Source organism: Panthera pardus, unplaced genomic scaffold, assembly GCF_024362965.1.
Source record: "Panthera pardus isolate Hobbes unplaced genomic scaffold, ASM2436296v1 HiC_scaffold_2, whole genome shotgun sequence".
Taxonomy (NCBI): domain Eukaryota; kingdom Metazoa; phylum Chordata; class Mammalia; order Carnivora; family Felidae; genus Panthera; species Panthera pardus.
In genome coordinates, this window is record NW_026526765.1 from 29,462,834 (window position 1) to 29,485,423 (window position 22,590).

Here is a 22,590-nt window from a genome sequence, read left to right on the forward strand (position 1 = left end):
AATCTATACATCACTCATTACTATGCCAGAATTTCTGGCTCTGTGGCCAAATTCTTGCCACATATGAGTTTTCCAACTCTGTTAATGTATGTTATATTCTCTTTCCTAAAACCATGGAAATTGAATCTGAGGGCCACTTTCAGTAATGTAAACTTGGAGTGAAATATGAGATGTGCCCTGCTTATATAGAGTCCTTGTTTTGTTTTTCATTTAACAGCTTTACTGAGATAGAATTCATATACCATACAATTCACTCATTTAAAGTGTACAATCAAGTGGTTTTTAGTGTATTTACAGATACACTCAAACATTACTAGAGTCGGTCTTAGAAGATTTTCATTACCACAGAAAGAAACCCGGTACCTTTAGCTATCACCCCTCCCATGCACTCACCACCCATACTCCCAGCTTTAAACAACTGCTAATTTACTTTATATCTCTGTAGATTTCCCCATTCTGGACTTCATATGAATAGAATCATATCATATGAGGTCTTTTGTGATTGCCTTAGCATAATGATTTCAGGATCCATTCATGTTGCAGCATGTGTCGGTACTTCATTCCTTTTTATGGCCAGATAATGTACCATTGTAGGAATATACATTTTGTTTACACATTTGTCAGTTGGTGGACATTTAGGTTGTTTGCACTTTTTGGTGATTCTGAATAATGCCATTGTAACCATTTGTTTACAAATTTCCGCGTGGACATACATTTTCATTTTTCTTGGGTATATACCTAGGAGTAGAATTGTTGGGTCATATGGTAACTAGATGATTTAATTATTTCAGGAGCTGCCAGACTGTTTCCTAAAGTGGCTATACTCTTTTATATTCCTACCAGCAGTGTATGAGAGTTCTAATATTTTTACATCTTTACCAATACTTGTTATCTGATTTTTTTGTTCTAGTCAAACTAGTGGGTATGAGTATTGTGATTTTCATTTGCATGTTTCTGGTGACTAATGATGTTGAACATCTTTATACATGCTTATATGTATGTAAATGGCCATTTGTATTTCTTCTCTGGAGAAATATGTACTTAGATCTTTTGTTCATTTTTAAATTGGGCTATTTGTTATTTTACTATTGATTTGTAAGTGTTCTTTATATATTCTAGATATAGATCCCTAGATAAGGATCACATATATGATTTACAAATTTTCTTCCCATTCTGTGGGGTTTTCTTCATTTTCTTTCTTGTGTCCTTTGCAGCACGAGAGTTTTTAATTTTGAAACCCAGTTTATTTCTTTTTTATTTTTGGTTGCTTGAGCTTTTGGTGTCATATCTGTGTATCATTTCCCATGTTTTTTTCTAAGAATTTAATAGTTTTTGCTCTTATATTTAGGTTATTGATCCATTTGGAATTAATTTTTGCATATGGTATGAAGAGTTAGGGTTCAGCTTCATTCTTTTGTATGTGGCCATCCAGATGTCACAGTACCAGTACCAGATTTCACAGATCTTCATTCTTTTTTTTTTTTTTAAGTTTTATTTATTTTGAAAGGGAGAGAGAGAGAGAAAGTAAGAGAGAGAGAGAGAGAGCATGCTCAAGTGGGGAAGGGGCAGAGAGAGAGGGAAAGAGAAAGAATCCTAAGCAGGTTTCCCACTGTCAGCATGGAGCCCTATGTGGGGTTTCAACTCACGAACTGTGAGATCATAACCTGAGGTGAAATCAAGAACCAGACTAACTGACTGAGCCACCCAGGTGCCCCCAACAGCCCTTCATTCTTGAGCAGAGGTTGGTCTGTTGTATAATAATATCTTCATCGATTTTTCAAAATTGACTGAAGACTAGTAATTGGCCCATAATTGTGCACCTTTTTATGAATAAAACTGATTAAGCTATTTGGACACTATGAAACCAAATACTTTTGAACAGTTTAATGACTAGAATTTCATTGTTGTTATGATTTAAAATGTATGTGGCCCATAGACATAGATTTCTGACAGTTATGGTTCACTATTGAAAAACATGGATATCTCTGGAATATGTTATGCTTTGCATAGTTTTTGTTCCATGCTATGTTAGTTTCTGTCTTACTAGTAGGTGACAGGAATAACGAAAACTGTGATATTATCCTTGACTTAAAAAAATTTTTTTTAATGCTTATTTATTTTTGAGAGAGAGAGAGAGATAAAGAGAGAGAGAGAGCATGCACACAAGTGGGGGAGGGGCAGAGAGAGAGAGGGAGACACAGAATCTGAATCAGGCTCCAGGCTCCGAGCTGTCAAGAGCCCAACGCGGGCCTCGAACTCACGAGCCGCCGCGAGATCATGACCTGAACCGAAGTCTGAACTGAAGTCAGACGCTTAACTGACTGAGCCACCCAGGTGCCCCTACCCGTGACTTTTAAAGGAATCAAAATGTGGGAGGGGGGGCGCTCCTGGGTGGCTCAGGCGGTTAAGCATCCGACTTTGGCTCAGGTTACGATCTCGTAGTCACTGAGTTCAAGCCCTGCGTTGGGCTCTGTGCTGGCAGCCCAGAGCCTGGAACTTGTGCCTCCCTCTCTCTCTCTTTCTCTCTCTCTCTCTCTCTCTCTCTCTCTCTCTGCCCCTTCCCCGCTCACACTCTGTCTCTCTCTGTCTCAAAAATAAATAACAATTAAAAAAAATGTGTGGGAACATTACAAACCAATGGTGACTGGATAGATATTATGAGAGGGTTAGTGGTAAGATAAATGGGGGTTAAAAAGGAATGATTTAAGTGAAGCAGCAAGAACAGTCAGGTAGGAGTGTGGATTGGATTGGAGTGGCACCTTGGGACTAATATGGACAGAAACTCCTTGGAAAGTTTGAAAGCTATCACTAAACATTCTAGATCTGGGCTGTAAGTATTATGTAATGTTAAGAATTTGCTGCTTAAAAATAAAATGTCATTAACCTTTTCTATTATTCTTTTAGGAAATCCACCTGTTCTACTACTCTCCCATTTTCAAATAAAAAGTAAGAGACAGGGGTGCCTGGGTGGCTCAGTCAGTTAAGTGTACGATTTTGGCTCAGGTCGTCATCTCACAGCCTTGAGTTCGAGCCCCGTGTCCAGCTCTATGCTGACAGCTCAGAGCTTGGAGCCTGCTTTGCATTGTGTCTCCCTCTGTCTCTCTGCGCGTCCCCTGCTCATGCTGTGTCTTTCTCTCTCTCTTTCTCAAAAATGAACACACATTAAAAAAAAAAAAATTTTTTTTTAAGTAAGAGAGACACTAATTGAATAACTTCCAGAATTAGATAAAGTAACATTTTATAGGTTATTGATTTTAGAGCCAAGCTTTTGTTATAATATTTAACTAAATGTCTTGTAAATAAAAAGGGTTCTTTTCAGATATTTTAGGGGGAAAGTACTAGATTATTAAACCATAGCAAACTTTGGTAGCTTTCTTTTTTCTTAGTGCTCCTTATAATTCTTTGGCTCTTTCTCATTTTGTAACTCCCCCTGGCTTCCACTCTGTGGCTTCAACTATCATCTATATGAAGATGACTCTCATATCTTTATCTCTAGCTCTGTCTCCTAAGTATTATACATGTTTTCAACTGCCTACCAGATATTTCTAACAGGGAGTCTAATAGGCAAGTCAAATTTAACTGACCCCAAACTGACTTATTTGTACTTTTCTCTGCTCTCAGCCTACACTTTCTCCTGTAGGTCTATTTCATTTAATAACACGAGAGTCCATCTAGAGAACTAAACCTGAATTATCGGTAATATTTGAGCCCTCCCCTCCCCACTTTCTCTTACCTTACATCTTCATTGATTCAACAAGTCCTAGATTCTACTTTATCTTTTAAATTTACCTCCTCCTTTCCACTTAAACAACTAACTACATTAGCTCACTTAAACAACTACATTAGCTTTCTTTTTGATTCATATTTCTCCAGCCTCATTCACATTCCAGCCTTCCTTCATTCAGTTGCCTAAGCTTCTTTCTGTTTCAATTGAAATTACAAAATATAGCTATATCAAGAGTCCAGATGAGAAAGTATTGTGTCAGAGTATGAATACGCAGTATAAATAAAAATATGGATACATATTTTTAAATTGCATGAAACTTCTGGGTTCACCACACTTTCACTAAGTATTATCTTTGGGTTTTTTTCCTAATGTAGTAGGTACTTCTTTTTAATGTGAATTTGCAGAGTTATTCTAAAATGCAAATTTTATATTATCTTGGATGTAAGATTCTTTGTTTACCTGTTAAGTGTGAGGCAAAACCCAATTTATGCTAGAGTAGCAGATCCCATCCTCCTTTCAAAATCTGCATTCTAACCAAACCAATTTTCAGATTATAAAATATAAGGAACTTTCATGCATCTGTCCTTTTCTGTTTTCCTTTTTTTCTTTAGAATGGTTGATTTCCATCCTTCCTGTCTTTCCCTGCCTGGAAAGACTGTTTATCCTTCACTAATGTTCAAAGTTCACCTATCCTGTGAAGCTTTTCTCAAGACTTCAGGTATCTTTGGTACTTTCAAAGCACTTTTTATTTATTTATTTCTTATTTTCATAGCATTTTTGATACAACTCTTGGTCATTTATCTCACTCTTTTAAATGTACTTGATTTAGTCCTCCTCTGGGCTAGTTCTAAGAGACAGGTTACTCATTTGTATTCACTGTTTACAGTACATAGGTGCTGGGCACATGCTTGTTGAATGATCTATAGTTTATAATAATAAAAATGTTGTGCATTCATAAGTGAAGAACAACTTATCCCCCAATTTTGGATAAATAAATTCAAAATTTAAGACATTGTATATCAACTATACTTCAGTTAAAAAAAAAAAAAGTAAAAATCTTTCTTTATATGGTGAGACTGATAGTATCCTGTGATGGAACCTGGGCTCCTGAGCAGAATTGAGAGTCAGGGAGAGTGAACAAAAGGGAGAACTACGGACCCTTTACAGGACTATGTGACCTTGCTTGCTTGCCCTGATTGCCCCAGCAGCTCTACAAGTATCCACCCATCCACTCACTGCTCTGGACTTGCCCAGAACTTATTAACACCTGACAATCCAAGGCTAATAGACATGCCTCCTGGTAGTCTATTTCATTTTAATTAAAACTAAATCTAAAGAAAAGAAGCACATTATCTTCTGATACTCTTAGAATACAATATTCTAAAAATATAGAGGGGGCACCTGGGTAGCTCAGTTGGTTAAGTGTTCGACTCTTGGTTTTGGCTCAGGTCATGATCTCATGGTTCGTGGGATTGAGCGCTGTGTCAGGCTCTGCACTGACAGCACGGAGCCTGCTTGGGATTCTTTCTCTCCCTTTCCCTCTGCCGCTCCCCAACTTGTGCTTGCTCTCTCTCAAAAGTAAATAAACTTTAAAAAAATAGAGAGAATTAGAGACTCATTTATTCAGAGGTCATACTTTTATTGTATTGAACATAATAATTACATCATAGAATAGTTTCAAATCAGTTTTCTGGTAAGCATTTCTTAAAGAGCCAGATTTCACAACTCTGCTGTTTTCACAGCAGTGTTGTAGGTACAATTAAAGCTCACAAGATTTCATGTAAGTACAAGATTATACGTGAAATCTTTATCAATTCTAGGCTCCTAGAATAGATATTCCAACATTTTTACAGGAAGCCTGTAAGATGTGAATAACGTTTTCAAATTAAAAATACTTTTGTATATATGAAGTATTATCAAGTATTACTATAGCTCTTCTAAATTCATAATGAAAGTTAATTCCCCTTCAATCAGGCGGAAGTTACATAGTTTTCATGGACATGATCATGAAGAACCATCTGAATATATTTGAGAAAGGTACTGTATGTTGATGGTAGAATTAGAAAGCCAACACTGAGAAAGTGGTACCAGAGAGGTGCTTTAGAAGATACAAAATTCAACAGTGTAAGACAGAAAGAAGGTTAATAAATTAGAAACAGGACTATCAAAGCAACTTGGACTCTGGTGCTGTTTTTTCAAAGGGAAAATAAAACATTTCAAAAGTAAATAAAGAGCAGTATTGAAAACAGTATTCACATATGGGTATAAATCTCTGACTAAAATTTTGTATTTAATTTTTTAGGGAGAGCAAAATCCTTTACTAAACCTGATTTTGTTCACTGGAAGTTGCTTTCTTGCTTTTACTAATCTGTCATCATTCTCTACTCTGGAGTAGGACAAGGAATGAACTATTTTCTTTCCTTGCTTTGTTTGGTTTTATTATTATAATCAGAGACTTAGACTATTGAATAAAAGCTATATAAAAAGGAAAAACTTATACTACATATTTTACTTTTATAATGTTGACTTTGGTGACAAAGTTAATAGTTTTTATTGGAACTTGATGAATTAGCCCATTATTCTCATCAATAAAGAAATGGTTCATGGCAAAGCTACTGCCACCTATTAATGTAATTTTAAAAAGATCCTTATAGTATTTTTTCATGGGTGGGAACATTAACAAAATTTAAAATATAATTAGAAAGGTCAGGCTGTTTATATAATTCTAATAGCCTATATTTATCACAACTTGTGTATAAAAGCAGCACATACTTAGAAGTAATACCGATTGAATTGCTTTTTTTGGCATCAAAATGTTTCTAAGGCTGCCATCAGATGAATTTTATTTCTTGGATATCATTGCCACGATTAACTGATTTGATACCAGATGCCAATACGTATGTCAGTATATTGTAATGTAGCATTATAAAAGAACTGACCTATAAGGTGTACAACCTACCTTCTAGTGCTCAATAGTAAATGATTTGCTTCTAAGTACCATTTCCTTGGATTCAATGGGTTACATATTAAATTTCTGCTTATATATTTTAATGAGATTAAATCTTTCAACAAAAATTTTGTCTAGTTCATAATTGAATATATGCTCCATGTCTTCTGGAGTTAGTATTCAAGAAGTACACGTTTGGAATGAATACACACATAAGTAAATGTACCTATAACTAAAATTTGCCTGGGGGTGCCTGGGTGGCTCAGTCGGTTGAGCATCCGACTTCGGCTCAGGGCATGATCCAGCCATGGAACTCCATGGAGCCATGGAACTCCAGTCCATGAGTTCCAGCCCCGCGTCAGGCTCTGGGCTGGCAGCTCAGAGCCTGGAGTCTGCTTCTGATTCTGGGTCTCCCTCTCTCTCTGCCCCTCACCCCGTCATGCTCTGTCTCTCTCTCTCTCAAAAATGAATAAATGTTAAAAAAAAAAATTCAAAATTTGCCTGAATCCATTGTTCTTCTGTGCTTCGGACAGTATGTTTCCACAAACCTTGCAATTAGTAAACGGCTAACCTAGCATTATTTAATTATTTGACTAAAATTGGGTTTTTAAGTTTTTTACTTTGATCCAGTTAGCTAACACCCAGCTTTTACAATTTTATTTCAAATAATCACTGTATCAGGCATTTTGAGGTTCTTAGAAAATACTAAATAAGCTGACAGTACAAGTAACCATTTAGCAACTATATTCCTCCAAACTTCTGTCACAAAACAGATACCACTTTTTGTTGTTTTTATAAAGGGTAGTGGAAACAATTCTATTTTCTAAAGTGAAAAACTATCTCATTATATTATTTTGCTGTAATCATTTTTTTTAAAAAATTTATTCCTTGCTTCTTCGATTTTCAAAGCAAATCTAATATAAAGTCAATCTGCTTATCAGCACCAACTTTACAATTTTAAAATGTGTCTAGTTAGAGCCTAATTTCAGCTTTAGATAAAAATGGATTTATTAAGAAATGGTTCACTGTTACATCTGGCTTGTAATTCATTGTGGCCCTAAGGTAATGTTTTCTATGGTTTTCCATCTTAGGTTATAATACGGAGACATTTCCACTTTCATATTTCTACTTGAATTTCCTCTGCTTAATTGCTTTGTTCTGATCCACATTAGTTTCATCACCTGTGTTAGAAAGAAAATCAGTATCTTACTGTTGAATAAGTATTTTACTTATTCAACTTTCAATACCTGGTTTTTAAAGAATTTTCTTTTATGCCACACATTCCTCCCTGGGTTGTCCTTAATTGAAGCAGAAGTGTTTTCTTTCAGTTGGCTTCATGCAAGGTAATTTTGACAGTTAAAATTGTCACCCTATCCATATCTCGTAGCCTTTCTATCCTTTTACTTGGCTTTGCCTAGACTAAACTAAAAAAGAGAACAGCTGCCAAACAGTCAAACAAACAAACAGGAAGTCATGTGGTCTGTCTTTGTAATCCTACCTTTCAGGACTGACGGCTCCCTCTGCTGGTTAGTAATATAATTGCTTTCTTAGTTCAACAGGATATGTATTGCATTTGGTGATATTTGGTGAGATACAAGCTGTGGTTCAGTAATCAAATTAGAGATTCTTATGTTATTTTTCTAAATTTTGTGTTAAGGTTTTAACCAGACTAGGTCTTAAGTATCTATAATTGAAGGGAGCTGGCATCATATATTTGGAAAAAAAACTTTTATTAATGCTCTTAGACTTGTGAATACTGAAATTTATACTGAAATCCAGTGAAACAGTGATGTAAATTGTATCGAAATGTCTAAATCCTATTAAGAAATATCAGTGTAACATAATCCTTATTTTCTGACAGTTACTTTTCATCTTATTTATACAGCATATTGCCTCCTTTCAAATCTATACATAATTCTCTTAAAAAATTTCCCTTTGAATTCTGTACAGAATTTTAAGTACATTTATTTAAATTTTTTTAAATGTTTATTTGAGAGAGAGAGACAGAGCACAAGCGGGGGAGGGACAGAGTGAGAGCGAGAGAACAAGAGCGAGACAGAATTGGAAGCAGGCTCTAGGCTCTGAGATGTCAGCACAGAGCCCGATATGGGGCTCAAACCCAGGAACTAGGAAATCATGACCTAAGCCAAAGTCAGACACTTAACTAAGCCACCCAGGTGCCCCTAAGTACATTTAAATAAATGTATATATTTAAATATATAGTGAATTGGATGGCAAATTAAGGTTAACTATTTGATAAATTATTTACTTGGAGGTGCCTGGGTGGCTTAGTCAGTTGAGCATCCAACTCTTGATTTTGGCTTAGGTCATGATCCCAGGGTCATGGGATCAGCCCTGCTTTAGGCTGCAAAGTGAGCATGCAGCCTGCTTAAGATTTTCTCTCCCTCTGCCCGTCTCCCTGGCTTGTGCTCTCTGTCTCTAAAATAAAATTAAATATATATATATATACACACACATATATATATATGTATGTATGTATGTATATATATATGTGTATATATACACACATACATATACATATATACATACATACATATATATATGTATATGTATGTGTGTATATATAGGAGCGCCTGGGTGGCTCAGTCGGTTAAGCAGGTGACTTCAGCTCAGGTCATGATCTCGCGGTTCGTGGGTTCGAGCCCCGCGTCGGGCTCTGTGCTGACAGCTCCGGAGCCTGGAACCTGCTTCAGATTCTGTGTCTCCCTCTCTCTCTCTGCCCCTCCCCTGCTCGTTCTCTGTCCCTCTGTGTCTCTCAAAAATAAATAAACGTTAAAATATATATATATATGTACTTGGGCTAGAGAGAAAAGCCTTCAGTTTGGTTATTTTTTGGAGGGAAGAGGAGTTTCTACCATTTTCAGAGAATAACTTGTTCTTATAATTGCTCTGTCTTCAAAGGTCAGCTTTCTTTGCATTCCTATGGCTACTTAAGAAACACTTGTTTTAAGATCGAAGAGAAGGTAGGAAGAAATAGAAATACCTTTTGCCTTATTTTATTTTGCTGTATTGGGCATTTGAGATTAGAAAATGTACTACAACCAATAAGGAAGAAAATAGTTATAGATCTAAACACACCAATCTACTAGGAAATTGATTCCTTCTTACAACGTCAACCATATTTAACATTTCTTTTTTTAAGTTTATTTATTTATTTTGAGAGAGATAGAGAGACAGTGCCAGTGGGGTAGGGGCAGAGAGAGGAAGAGAGAGAGAATCCCAAGCAGGCTCCTCACTGTCAGCACAGAGCCTGATGTAGGGCTCAACCTCACAAACCATGAGATCGTGACCTGAGCCGATACCAAGAGTCGGATGCTTAACTGAGCCACCTGGGCACCCCTAACATTTCTACATGGTATATTACCTACCCTTTACCTTAAGATCACCTTTCTGAAACCTCTTGTAAGATACCCTAGCACCTCCTCTAAAATTCCTCACTACATAGGCAATCAGAACTGTCTAGCATTCTTTTTCATTTTCTAAGGAGGCGAAGTAAAGGAAAACCTGAACTGCAGGGTTTTTTTAAAAATGTACTTTTTTTGGCCTATAACCCACAATAAGAAATATATTTTACATGGCAACTCAGCACATGCACACACAAAAATGGAATGAATGCTTATTTAAAAATACAGACTTTACCATGTGTGATGGTACTCTTAGATTCTGTTCTTTTCTCTCTTTTAAATAAAAAATGCTAGTCACAACCCACTAAATTTCATGACCTATAATGGTACGTGACCCAGTTTTAAAACACTGGTCTAATGGAGATGCTTTTAAAAGAGCATCGTAAGCATCCCTTCATACTTATTTTAGATACTGAGTTTTTAATGGATTTTGTACTCTCCCTTCCTAGATAAAGTAATTTTTAATCTGTTATTCCAGGTTGGTTTAGGATTAAAATGCATGTGTAGTTTAATTATCTGGCTCACATTCAGCATATGTATTGGTTCCATTAAGATTAGGCCTTCTTGAAGATGTGATGACCCTAAATAATGAAATCATATTTCAGACATGCATTTTTTAAGGGCCTTACCCTATGCAATGCACATTACAAAACTGCAATGTAGTAAAATTAGTTACTTTTATTTGGAGTATGAAGTATAGATACACAACAATATAAATATAGGAAAGTCATAGGATTATAAGTGGATGGCATGAATAATAAAATCTATGAATTTAAAGAAAATCCTTAGGTAAGAAGGATTAACGAATGACAGGACAAAACTTGTTCTTGAGAGGCCAAGATGAAGAAAGTCACTGGGAAAGACCATTAATTTCGATTATCTTAACAAAATGGATAAAATATGTTAAATAACCTTCATAGATACTCTTACAAATTTGATTGAGGTATTTACTTTGAAAACTTGAAATAGGAACATATTTACAGACTATTGTTTGATATTTTTTAACTCACCCTCAAATAAACATCTATTACAAACTCTTCACTAAAGTTTCTTAAGATCTAAATCACCCTAAAAGTAACTTATTTATCCTAAATATGAAATAATTTTGATAGTGTGAAATAGTCTACAAAACACATACACACTACATGTTCTTTACTTTTCTTTTAAAAAATGATTTTCTAAAATTTTTCATTTCTATCATTTTATGGCACATTGTACTTATCTTGAAGATGTTTTCCAAAAAATAACAATTCATAATTTCTCAATTGTACCAATTCCTGCTGATATTAATATTTAATAGTTAAAATCCATTTAAAATATTTTATTAAATCTTATACAATTTATTGACCAGGAATACATATGAGAATATCCAAGAATATAAAATGAATAAATAAAATTAATGCAACTCAATACTTAAAGGAAGGGGACAATATTAGGTCAGATTAAGGGTTTACTGGGCTATCTACAAACTATTGACAAACCAAGGATATAACAATGAAATATAAAGCCAACTGATTTTGGACATAAAGATTTAAAAATGTAAAAGCAAAATAAATGAATGGTGATGATCAAAATAATTAAGGAAAAAAAACAAAACCAAGAAACAAGACAAATCAAGAAAACTCTAAGATTAGATTAAGAGATTCTACACACGATCTTAACTTGGATACTTAAATTTAGGCAAGCGAAACACTAACTGATTTAATAGAAAAATATTCTGATATGCATTGAAACAATTTCTTTAATTCTGTGGTCTGGAAAAAAATTAATATAAACTACATACAACTTAAAACCCTTAAAGGTAGAGACCTTTTTTTATTCACTAATGTACGTAAGAGGTGCTTATCATAAAGCTAATTAGCACCTAGTAAGTCTTTAATACATGAGGGAAGAAAGTGAAAAATAACATATCTGAAATTTTAAATTAAATGCTACAATAATGCCAAGACTTTTGTTTTCTAGACATGCAAAATTATAACTTTACCAGTAACATTTAAGAAAGTATATAGGAAGATAATTGTGCTTCATTAAGCAAATTGAAATACTATTTTGAAACTGAGTGAAAAACATATTCTGAGCCATCTGTATATTACTTAAAGCTGTTCTTAAAATTAATGGGTAAACTTACAATGAACAGACTGTTGGATTTACCAAACAATATATAATTATTTGTATTAATGGTTATAAAGACTGTCTTTTCTTCTCCAAAAATTCAACACATGAAATATTATTTGGGATATCATGGCCAAAATCTTATTGTATAGTTTCTAGTTTACTGGTATACTTATTTTAAAAGGCCTATTTAAAAAAAATTTTTTTTTTAATGTTTACTTATTATTGAGAGACAGAGAGACAGAGAGCGTGAGCAGGGGAGGGGTAGAGAGAGGGGGAAACACAGAATCTGAAGTAGGCTCCAGGCTCTGAGCTGTCAGCACAGAGCCCGACGCGGGGCTCGAACTCACAAACTGCGAGATCATGACCCGAGCTGAAGGTGGTCACTTAACCAACTGAGCCACCCAGGCACCCCATTAAAAGGTCTATTATCCCAGGCAATAATAGGAAATAAAAATCCTCAACTTTTTTCAGTTTTGAAAAATCATAAATTATTGGTATATCCAGTGCTAGCATAAGGTAAATGTAATGAACAGCAAACTAAAAGGTGAATTAAAATATCCACTCTATCCATGACCTAAGCTTTCAATGAATCTTTTCTTCAGAAGGAAACTGTAAAAATAAATCTCCCTAGCATTTGCTTTGCTTGACAGCATAAATGAATAGCAAGCAAAGCAGCCATATGAGGTCCTTTATACAAAGCCTCAGAAACATGCACCTTTTGAATCACCGTGCGTGGCACACATTTTGTGCCCAATAAATATTTGGTGAATGAACTTTTCCAGTAGTGCTGGATTTGGCCAACCAAATTCTCACAGACTTTAATTTAGCAAGTATTTTGCAAGAAAGAGGGCAGACAGGATAAAGAAATAGTTTGTGATTCAGGAAGAGAGCAAAGCTAATTGGCTCAGTATGCGTATGATCATGTGATCTACCAATCAACTGTCCTCCAGCAAGCCCATTTACAGAAACCTAAAAACAATTACCACTAGTTTGTGGGCTTCTGGTGTTGTGGAGGGTGAATGTGTAAAGTAGTGCCCTTCTCTAGAACTCTGTAATAAACTTGGTTGTTCCCTAGATTTTTTTTTTCAGTTTTCACCAATCTTTCATAAAGTTATCTGTAGCATGTAAGTGTATCTATAAAGGGCCAGAGTACAGAAATTGGTGTGTGTGCATGTGGGGGGTGGAGGTCAGGGCCCTTATAATGGTCATTTATTCATTAACCAAATATTAAGCATCTACTGGTGTGTCAGGCATTGGTCTAGACATCATTTTCTCCACAAAACACCAGTGGAGAAAAACAAAACTTCTTGCCCTCCTGGAGTTTAACATTCTACTGGGGAAAAACAGGTAATAAGATAAACACGTAAGATATGTAGAATGCCTGAAGGATAAAGTGGGAAAGGGGGACAGGGGACTCGCAGTTTCCAGAGCGGCCACGGAGGCCCCGAGATGACATCTGAGCAAAATCCTGAAGGTGAGGGAACAAGCCCTATGTATACTTGGGGGAACGAGACTGGCACGGCGAATAGCAAGGGCAGAAGTCCTGCTGGCAAGGGGGTCAGAGCAGCCTCTCCCCCACCCTATCGCGCGCGGAATTTAGGCCACGGTCAAGACTGGCTTTTCCGCTGAGCTAGATGCAATGCCATTGCAGGGTCTAGAGGAAAGGAGTAACAAGATCTGATTTAGTCTCCCGAGTGAATTTTGAGGCAAATGGAATAACCCAGAGGCAGAATTTCCCTTTAAGCGTATTGGAACATATACAAATACATAAGCAATTCACGTATAATCTAAATTCATTAAAATAGAACACAAATTTCGTCCCGCCTGAGTAAAATTCGCTTACCTACTGCACTTTCTACTTGAACGAAAGCTCCCCTTCAATTTACACAAACGGAACAGAACTGCGGAACGATAAAGTTTGTTACAACAGGGGACCACAAGCATGGCACTGTACACAATCACACTGGGCTCCAGCCTCGTGCAGTACCTCACTGTTTCAAGTGTAAAGAGGAAAACGGCGTTGGAAACTGGCTGGCCCCAGCCCCCCCCCCCCCCCCCCCCCCCCCGGTCGCCCACGACCCGCCGGCAGCCCGAGTCTGGGCTGGCGGCTCTCCCCGCGCGCCCGGCTCCACCCACACCTCGAGGGGGGCGCGGACCCGCGCGCTCCGGGCCCGCGGCCGGCCAGCTCCTCGTTCGCACAGCGTCGCCTACAGGCCTTTTCCCGACAGTTAGGCAAGAACCAAGACCACCGCCAACAAAAAGACCAGAAAAAGACCGCGTATTTCCAGAAACCAAAGCATCACAACACGATTCCAATTCAATCCGGCCGGGAATCTTCTTCACCTCCAAGGGCTGCGTCTTCACTCCGCAGAAATAACGCAGAGACGGGCGTAGAGTCCGGCTCTCCAGAGGAGAGGTGTACGATACATCCATCCACCAGACTGCAGAGACACCATTTAAAAATGCACCGTCGCCGTCGAAACGCGGGCGTCCTCTACCTGGTCGCCCCGAGCTCGGCTTCCTAAGCTAAAGACCACCAGCTGGGTTAGCGAGCCTGGCCTGCGAGCCGGTCCGGGCCTGAGCGCCCCTCACGCACAAGACCACCACCGAACTCGGGCCCCGCTCCGGTCGGCCTCCAGGAAAATAAAGACCGGGGAAAGCCGGCCCGTCCGTGCCGCAGCGAAAACGCCGCTCCGCAGGATCGACAATTAAAGGCAACATCCGCAGTCGCTCTGAGGAGCAGAAGGGCGCAAAGGACAGCGGCCCGCCGCCTGCTGCCGGCCCCGGACAGCCCGGGCGCGGGGTGGTGCGGCGCGGCGCGGTGCGGCGCGGCCGAGGACGCGAGCCCAAGTGGCGGCGGCAGCGGCGGTGGCGGAAGTGGAGTGGGGAAGAGGGGGTGGTTGTTAGTGTTTGGCGCCGGCGGAGGGAGTCATTCCTGCAGCTGCACTTCCGGTCGGCATTTTGTTCTGAGAGGGAGAGACGGAACGAGAGAGAGACACACACAGGGCTCCTTCCCCCCCCGCCCTCCCCCCCCTCCCTCCGTCGGTACCGACTCACCCGACACCACCAAGCCGCAGGGAGGGACGCCCCCGCCGACAGGAGGATTGGTTCCCGGGCCGGCGGCGATGCCCCCCCGGTAGCTCGGGCCCCTGGTCGGGTGTTTGTGAGTGTTTCTATGTGGGAGAAGGAGGAGGAGGAGGAAGAAGAAGCAGCGATTTGTCTTCTCGGCTGGTCTCCCCCCGGCTCTACATGTTCCCCGCACTGAGGAGACGGAAGAGGAGCCGTAGCCACCCCCCCTCCCGGCCCGGATTATAGTCTCTCGCCACAGCGGCCTCGGCCTCCCCTTGGATTCAGACGCCGATTCGCCCAGGTAAATTCCTGCTCTTTATTTCGGCGGCGGCGGCGGCGGCGCCAGGTCCTCAGCGTCTCTCCTCCTCGCTCCCCTCCCCGCCGTTTCCTTAGCGGCCCCAGGTCTCCTCCACGGGCGAGTCTAGAGTTCGCTCCTCTCCGGTGGCAGCCGCCCTGGGTGGCGGTGGTTTTGTACTCTCTCCCGGCCGGCTCCGGTGGCGGGGACTGGGCTCCTGCCGGGCGGCCGGGGAGGCGTAGGCCCGGCGGAGAGTGCAGGCCGCGGGCCAGCGGAATCTACTTGAGCTCGGGGATTAGGAGAGCTCCGGGCTGAGCGGAGCTACTGCTGGTCGGTGACAGGCCTCGCCAGGGAGAAGAGCCGTAGCTAGTGAGGAGGCGGAAACAATACAACTAACAGCAAATGTGCCCTGTTCGTCCCCATATTTACAACTTTCCTGGTCCCGGAGTGGGGAACGTCCCAGTGAAACAAACAACCCCCCTTCTTCCCCCTGTGACCCCATGAAGGGAGGAAGTAGTTTCAGTTAGTGAGACAAATGTAAATACTCAGACACGGATCCAGTGGCAATTCGTGTCCTGTGTAAAACTTGTTTGGACATTAGAAAGTTAATAAAGACTCATTTTCATTTTTAAAGAATTAAATTGCCCACATGAATATTTAATGTAGAAAACCATAGTGTGGTAGACACTGCATATGTCCCCCCCCCCACCAAGAGTTTTTATGTTGTTGTTTGACAGTGTGTGTTGCACATGGACTTTTTATTCAAAGGCAAGTGTAAAGTACTTGACAGGTTTACCCTGCCACTTTAGATTTGTGTGCGTTATGTAAGGACAATTTTAAACGACTGTATATACAATTCTCAGGTACTTCCTGATCTAAGTGTGTAGAAGCATACAAAGAATATTATCTGTTTTGAGAATTGTACCAAGGTGTAGGTAAAACCAATTCTTTAAAAGCATAGAAATTAAGTTATGCTTAGAATCCCAGGGAGGTTAAAAAAAAAAAAAAATGTAGAAGGTGCCATCCTTTCATGTCAGGGCAGATCTTCTTGAGGTCCCAGGATTGTCATTGGCTGTTTGTGCCCATGATGTTTGACTGTGTAATGAGAGAGGTGTCATTTTAATAGGTCAAATGTATCTGTAAATGCTAGAGAAAAATATCAGTTCTGCCTTAACAAATTCTAGTTCATGAGTAAGTTAAGTGTTCAGAGCTTGTTTATGGAGGCGTTGGTCAGATAGGTTGGCATAAGGGAAGAACAATCCATTTAAAAGTCCTCAGCCATACAAATTGCCTAGAAAAATAAATGTTCCTGGTGTTAGACTATTTTGATACTTTGTCTCATATTCAGGGAAGGAAAACTTTCACTGCTTAGAATGAAGCAACACTGATCAACAAAGTCCCTTGTTTTACTAATGGGGGTTACATTGGTTAGAATTTTTTGTGTCTTGTTAAATTATAGTCATTGTAGAATAAGTAACTTTTCTGAAGGTTATTTTTGAGTTTAGCCCTCTGCTTAAAATAAACTGTTCCACATTTCCCGCAAACGTATGGATAAATGTTAAAAAGAGTGAAGTTAATATAGCTGTCACGTACTAGGCATGTTTTTAATGCTATAAATCCGTGTAGTAGTCAGTAGCGTGTCCGTGATTTGTATTGGTCAGGGAGCAGTTTGAATTTTAAAAAGCCTGAAGCTCCTGCTGAGCCCCAATCCCGGCCTCCCTCCCTCCCACTAATCTCCCATTCCTGTCTTTGTGCTGCCTGCTCCTGTTAGACACTGTTTGCTACAGGGCCTCAGGCCTACACTGGGTGGGGGGGGGGCATGCCAATGGGGGCTTGTTGGGGAGAGGGAATACAGAAGGGAGGAACACTTCATATCTTAAACAGAGGGTTTGGGGGCCAGCGGCGGGGGGAGGGGGGGTGTGGATAAGGTTTTCAGTGTAAATGTTTGAAAGGCCCTTATATGAACCTGTGATGCCTTTACAACTTTTATTTAAATAAAATACGGAGACATATGTCAAAGGATGAACATATTTCTACTAAAGGTAATGGAAAAGAGGAGTTCTGCTTGTTTAGTTTTCATCAACAGAAGCAACTTATTTTTAGAGTTTTATAGTTAAGGGGAGCCTTCTTACACAGATGTTTGAATCAGTGTGTTAGATATGTTTATGTGATTGATTTTTTTCTTGTGACTTTGGAATTAAAATGAATTAGTTCTTACCAGATCTTATTTTACCAGTTCTACATATTTAGTGTTCTGTAAGTAATATAGGTTGTGTGATATCTTTCATTAAAGTAGTATAAACATTTTAAAGTAAGTTGAAAATATTTGTTGTTTGGTCCAAACCAATTAAATAAGTTATTTTTAAAGGAAAAAACATTGTAAAGCTCGAACAAAACCTAAACTTGAACTTAAAATTTTTTGACAATTTAGTTGGAAGGAATAATAATTTGTATTTCCCTGGAGATTATGAATACTCTGCTCTACCTCCCCTGTATTGGTTGGGATAGTCGCTAGTGGCTATTTCTGTATTTCTGTTATTATCATTATTTTTTAATTTAGTGAAAGAAGACACTATAAGTGTTCCAGTAGGCTTCTAATGTTAGTTATATTATTTGGAGAAGTAATTCCTAGTATTTATTCAACAGTGTGGTTTATTGTTTCTCTCGAGTCTGTTGAGTTACAAATAACTTATAATAATTACTTGAAAAGAAAGCACTTCTAAAGTGGTGAAAGTCTAGTGAATCAAATTAACATTGAATATTAAATAATTATTTTTAGTGTTTTGAGAAGAGTACATAGGATGCTGCTTCTTGAAAGTCATTCAACAATTTGTTTTCTGAAGTTATTGGAAAGCATTTTGAACCTGTGCTTAGGGATCTTTATACTGCCCTCTTTAAGAAGTAAAAAGTTACATTTGAAGAAAGAAAGACTGTCTATTTGAGATTATTTTTGAGGATGAAAAGTGAAAGTTTTCACTTAGGATGATAGTAAACCAGGTTTTAGTTTTCTGCAGAGTGATCATTATTAAATTTCAAAAATACTGTGAGCAAAGTTATACCAATTCAGATATGTAATCCTCTTTATTGGGTGCCAGGCTACCTAACTCAAACATGTGTTTTTTAAGACTTCCTATATTAATTTCATATTTAATTCTTTGGTACCAATCTCTCATCAGACTGCTGTAGAAACATTTGAACCCATCTATTTCATATTTTGACCTGCTCTATATTGATGTAAAAATTAATGATAGAGTAAATAAAAACTAGAGAGTTTGAATTTTATATGATTTTATTTAACTTTCTCCACCCCATTGCTTATTAGGAAAAGGATCATTTATGAGTAATTCTGGAATTTTAAAATAAGATTTTAGTGTTATGTGAAGTGATTAGGAAGAATGAGGTAAATAAAAATTCCTTTTTGAGAAATGTAACTTCAGTGTTGTTGATCACATTTATTTGCTATAAAGTGAATAGGAAATTACTGACTAGGAACTTTATGGAAACCTGGTAATGAACTGTTTAGTTGAAGATGTTTACTTTAATATCCTGAACATATTAAATTGACTTTGCTGGTAATTTATGGTGTTATATAGCCTTTCAAAATCATTTTAAAATATACTTTTTTAGCAAAGAGCAGTTGTTCTTTATAATTGCTCTTTGAATTTTTGAAATGGTTCTTTTTCAAGGTGACCTGAGTTCATTTTTAAATATTCCCATTTCTCTGTGAGAGAAGTGTTAGGCATCATTTCCATTTTTTGATGAAAATCTTGATACTTGGAGGCCATGTGATTTGTGTAGGTTCATGTAGTGAGTGAGAATAAGGGATTCCCTTACTCTTACAAGTTTGTTTATTAGATTATGTTGCTTTAACAAAAGTGTGCGCTCTGGTCACAAAGCTAGGTATTGCTATTGCTCAGTGTTGACACTGATACCTTATGTGGCTTTTTCAGTTATCTGAGTCCAGGGTGATTTTTCCTCTTCTTTTAGGGGAGCTATGATACCTGTCTCTTGGTTGTATTTTCCAGGTATGAAACTAGTACTTTTAAATTAGAAAGGCTGACCTTGTGGGTATGTTTGGTGTTTGAATGACTGAATTTATTTACATTATGTTCTTCCTAAAGAGTGTAAGTCAATTAACCATAGTTGTAGTAAACAATTCATAATTACTCCTGAAAGTTTTTTTTATAGCGTGGAATTTTAGTGTTTTCTAATTGGTTTAAAAGCAATTTTAAAAAGCAATTATCATTGTAATTTTAAAAAATATTTTATGTGCTTAGAATTTTTTGCCCAGGTAGATAGGAAAAAATGATTATAGATATTTGTGTTGTACATTGTTTTGTTTGGTGTAAATCTAGAGTCCATTTTAATTGAGTTTTGTCAGATTGCCTTGTTTTAAGGCATATTTCTTTTTATTTCCAAAAGTGATATTTTTAGGAGAGATTATTTCTTAATGCAACATTGCCAGCTAGATAAGATTTTGAGGGCTTATAATTTGCCAGAAATTGTGTTAAGTATGACTCTATAATATTACTTCATTTAAAATAATGAGCTCAGGAAATAGAAACTGTTATCCACAATTTATAGATGAAGAAATGGGGCTGGAAAGGTTAGAAAATTGCCCATTGACTTATAATTAGTAAATGGTCAGTCTGATTTATATTTTTTTCTCAAGGATTTAGGATTCCACATTTCTAGTTTTAGTAAAATCTTCATATTTTTCGGTTAGTTAATTCACTACTTATAAGTCATGTATGCAAGGAACTTGTGTAGTTGGGGCAAAGAACTAAAATATAATGCAGACTGTATATCCTATATAATTTTTGAAATCAGATCTTTACCATCTTATATTTGTTAAGCAGTCTGTGTAATTTTTACTTCTTTTAAATTTTTCATTTTCGAGTTGAAATTGTCATAGCATCTATTTTTAGAAAGGGAAAATTTGGCTTTAGAGAGTGATTTCATTTATAGAAATGGGTGTAATCAATTGTGTAGTAGATGAATGTATAAATCAGTATGACTGATAATTTTTAAAAACTAGCGTTTTATAGCAAAAGAATGTTAATCCTTTCAAAGTCATCAACTTGGGAAATTGTGTGCTTTTTCTAGAGCTTTTGCTATTACATACAATCTTAAGGGGGTTCCTTTAATGATAACCTTTGGAGCCTTTGCGATAGTCTTTTTTTTTAATCCTTAATGGCAAATCTTTATCTTTAGGGGTAAATTTGAGTATTAGAGACAGTAAAAGTAATTTAGAAGTTAGTTTAGGAGAACTTAGATTTAATAAGATCTTTTTTGTGTTAGGCACTATATTGAGTGGTTTACATTTATAATATGTAATGTTATTAGCGATATCCATGTACCATGAATTTACTCAATTCTTCAAGGTATATGAACCTAGTTGTGTTTATTATTCTAAGAGAGTTGGGAAAACAGAGGTATAGAATGATTAAATGACTAGCCTAGGCTCCCATAGCTAACAAGTGAAAGAAAGCGGAGAAAGGACTCCACAAAGTTGATGCTTTACCTATCACCCTTAACCACTACACTGTGTATCATGATTTGAACCTCCTAGTTGCCCAATGAGGTTAGTGATGTGTTCTTGTTTCACAGACAAGGAAATTGAGGCTCATCATGTTTAAGAACCTCGACCAGGGTGACAAATCTAGCAAGTGTTAGAGGTAGGACTCCAACCCAATGTGTCTAACTCTAAAACGTCTTTTAATTCTACCACCCTGCCTTTTCAAGATTTATAATACATTTCTTTTTTAAAGATTTACTTTTTAAGTAATCTCTACACCCAATGTGGGGCTCAAACTCACAGAGTTCAGATCAAGAGTCTCATGCTCTACCCACAGAGCCGGCCAGGTGTCCCTGGAATACATTTTTTTGATAAAAAGGATAGACTTGGTTATAAAGCAGTGACACTTTTTCTGTCACAAAGAGGAATTCTGAACTGTTTTGGTTAGTTATAGATGATTGATTATTTGATTACAGTCTTTTCTGTAAAATAGCTTGTTAGTTTACACCTCGTGTAATGTACAAAATGTATATACACAAGTGTGCCTTTAAGAAGGATATTTATTTTTAAATATATGCAAGCTATATTTACAGAAATTGGTAAAATGGGAAAAGCCACTTTATTTTTATATTATTGTGATTAAGTTATTTCTTCTAAAAATGTCAAGCATTAAAAAATATTACCAAGAGGAGCATCTGGGTGGCTCAGTCGGTTAAGCATCTGACTTTTGGTTTCGGCTCAGGTCATGATCTCATGGTTTCCTGAGTTTGAGCCCTGCGTCAGGCTCTGCGCTGAGAGGACAGAGCCTGTGTGGTATTCTCCCTCTCTTTCTGTACCTCCCCTACTCATACTCTGTCTCTCTCAAAATAAATAAATAAACTTAAAAAAAGAATTCCCAAGGATACATCAAACCTCCAACATGGTTTATGTAACTAAATTATTTTGCCATCTTACGTGTGTGTCACATCAGTTCACTTGAACATACCAAACCTTTAAAGTTTTCTTTTGTATAGATTTGTCCATTGGCAGAAGAAGGAAACATTTTCAGTATGTAAAACCATGGAATTAGTATCAGTTAATTTATTAAAAGTTTTTTGTACTTTTACCTCTCCTGAGAAATTTAGAAACTGTGGCACAATTTTGAAATATTCGATTCCTTTTTGTTGGAGTTATTTGAGTCACTTGTACTTCTCAGTCTTTTGGTCCTATGCTGATAATATGTGCACTTGTTTAAAGAGTACTGTTTTTTAACTGGTCACTGATTCTAGATACCTTAAGAACTTACAGTGCTTGAAACACTAATGAATTATTACAATTTAAACTATAGTTGACTCTAAAAATATTAATCTTTATGATTTTATATTTAATTTTTTAATTTGCAAAACAAAAATTGTCCTTGAAATTAATCCTAATAAGTAAAATACATCACTGACTTTTCTCAACACTTCTACTTGGCAACCTTTTCAGGATTTTTAAACCTGCTTTTAGTTGTCT

At 37.5% G+C, this 22,590-nt stretch overlaps 1 protein-coding gene across 3 annotated transcripts in view; it reads left to right on the top strand.

Moving 5' to 3' along the window:
• Positions 1–15,292: 15,292 nt before the first annotated feature.
• NIPBL (NIPBL cohesin loading factor) overlaps positions 15,293–22,590 on the top strand; it is a 195,665-nt gene continuing 188,367 nt past the window's right edge. For 2 of the 3 annotated variants that reach the window (XM_053906931.1, XM_019438075.2), the window contains exon 1: positions 15,294–15,584. The gene's annotated coding sequence lies outside the window, so the exon portion shown is untranslated. Of the gene's footprint in view, positions 15,585–22,590 lie in introns of all 3 variants that reach the window. The other variant, XM_019438076.2, reaches the window with a different exon arrangement.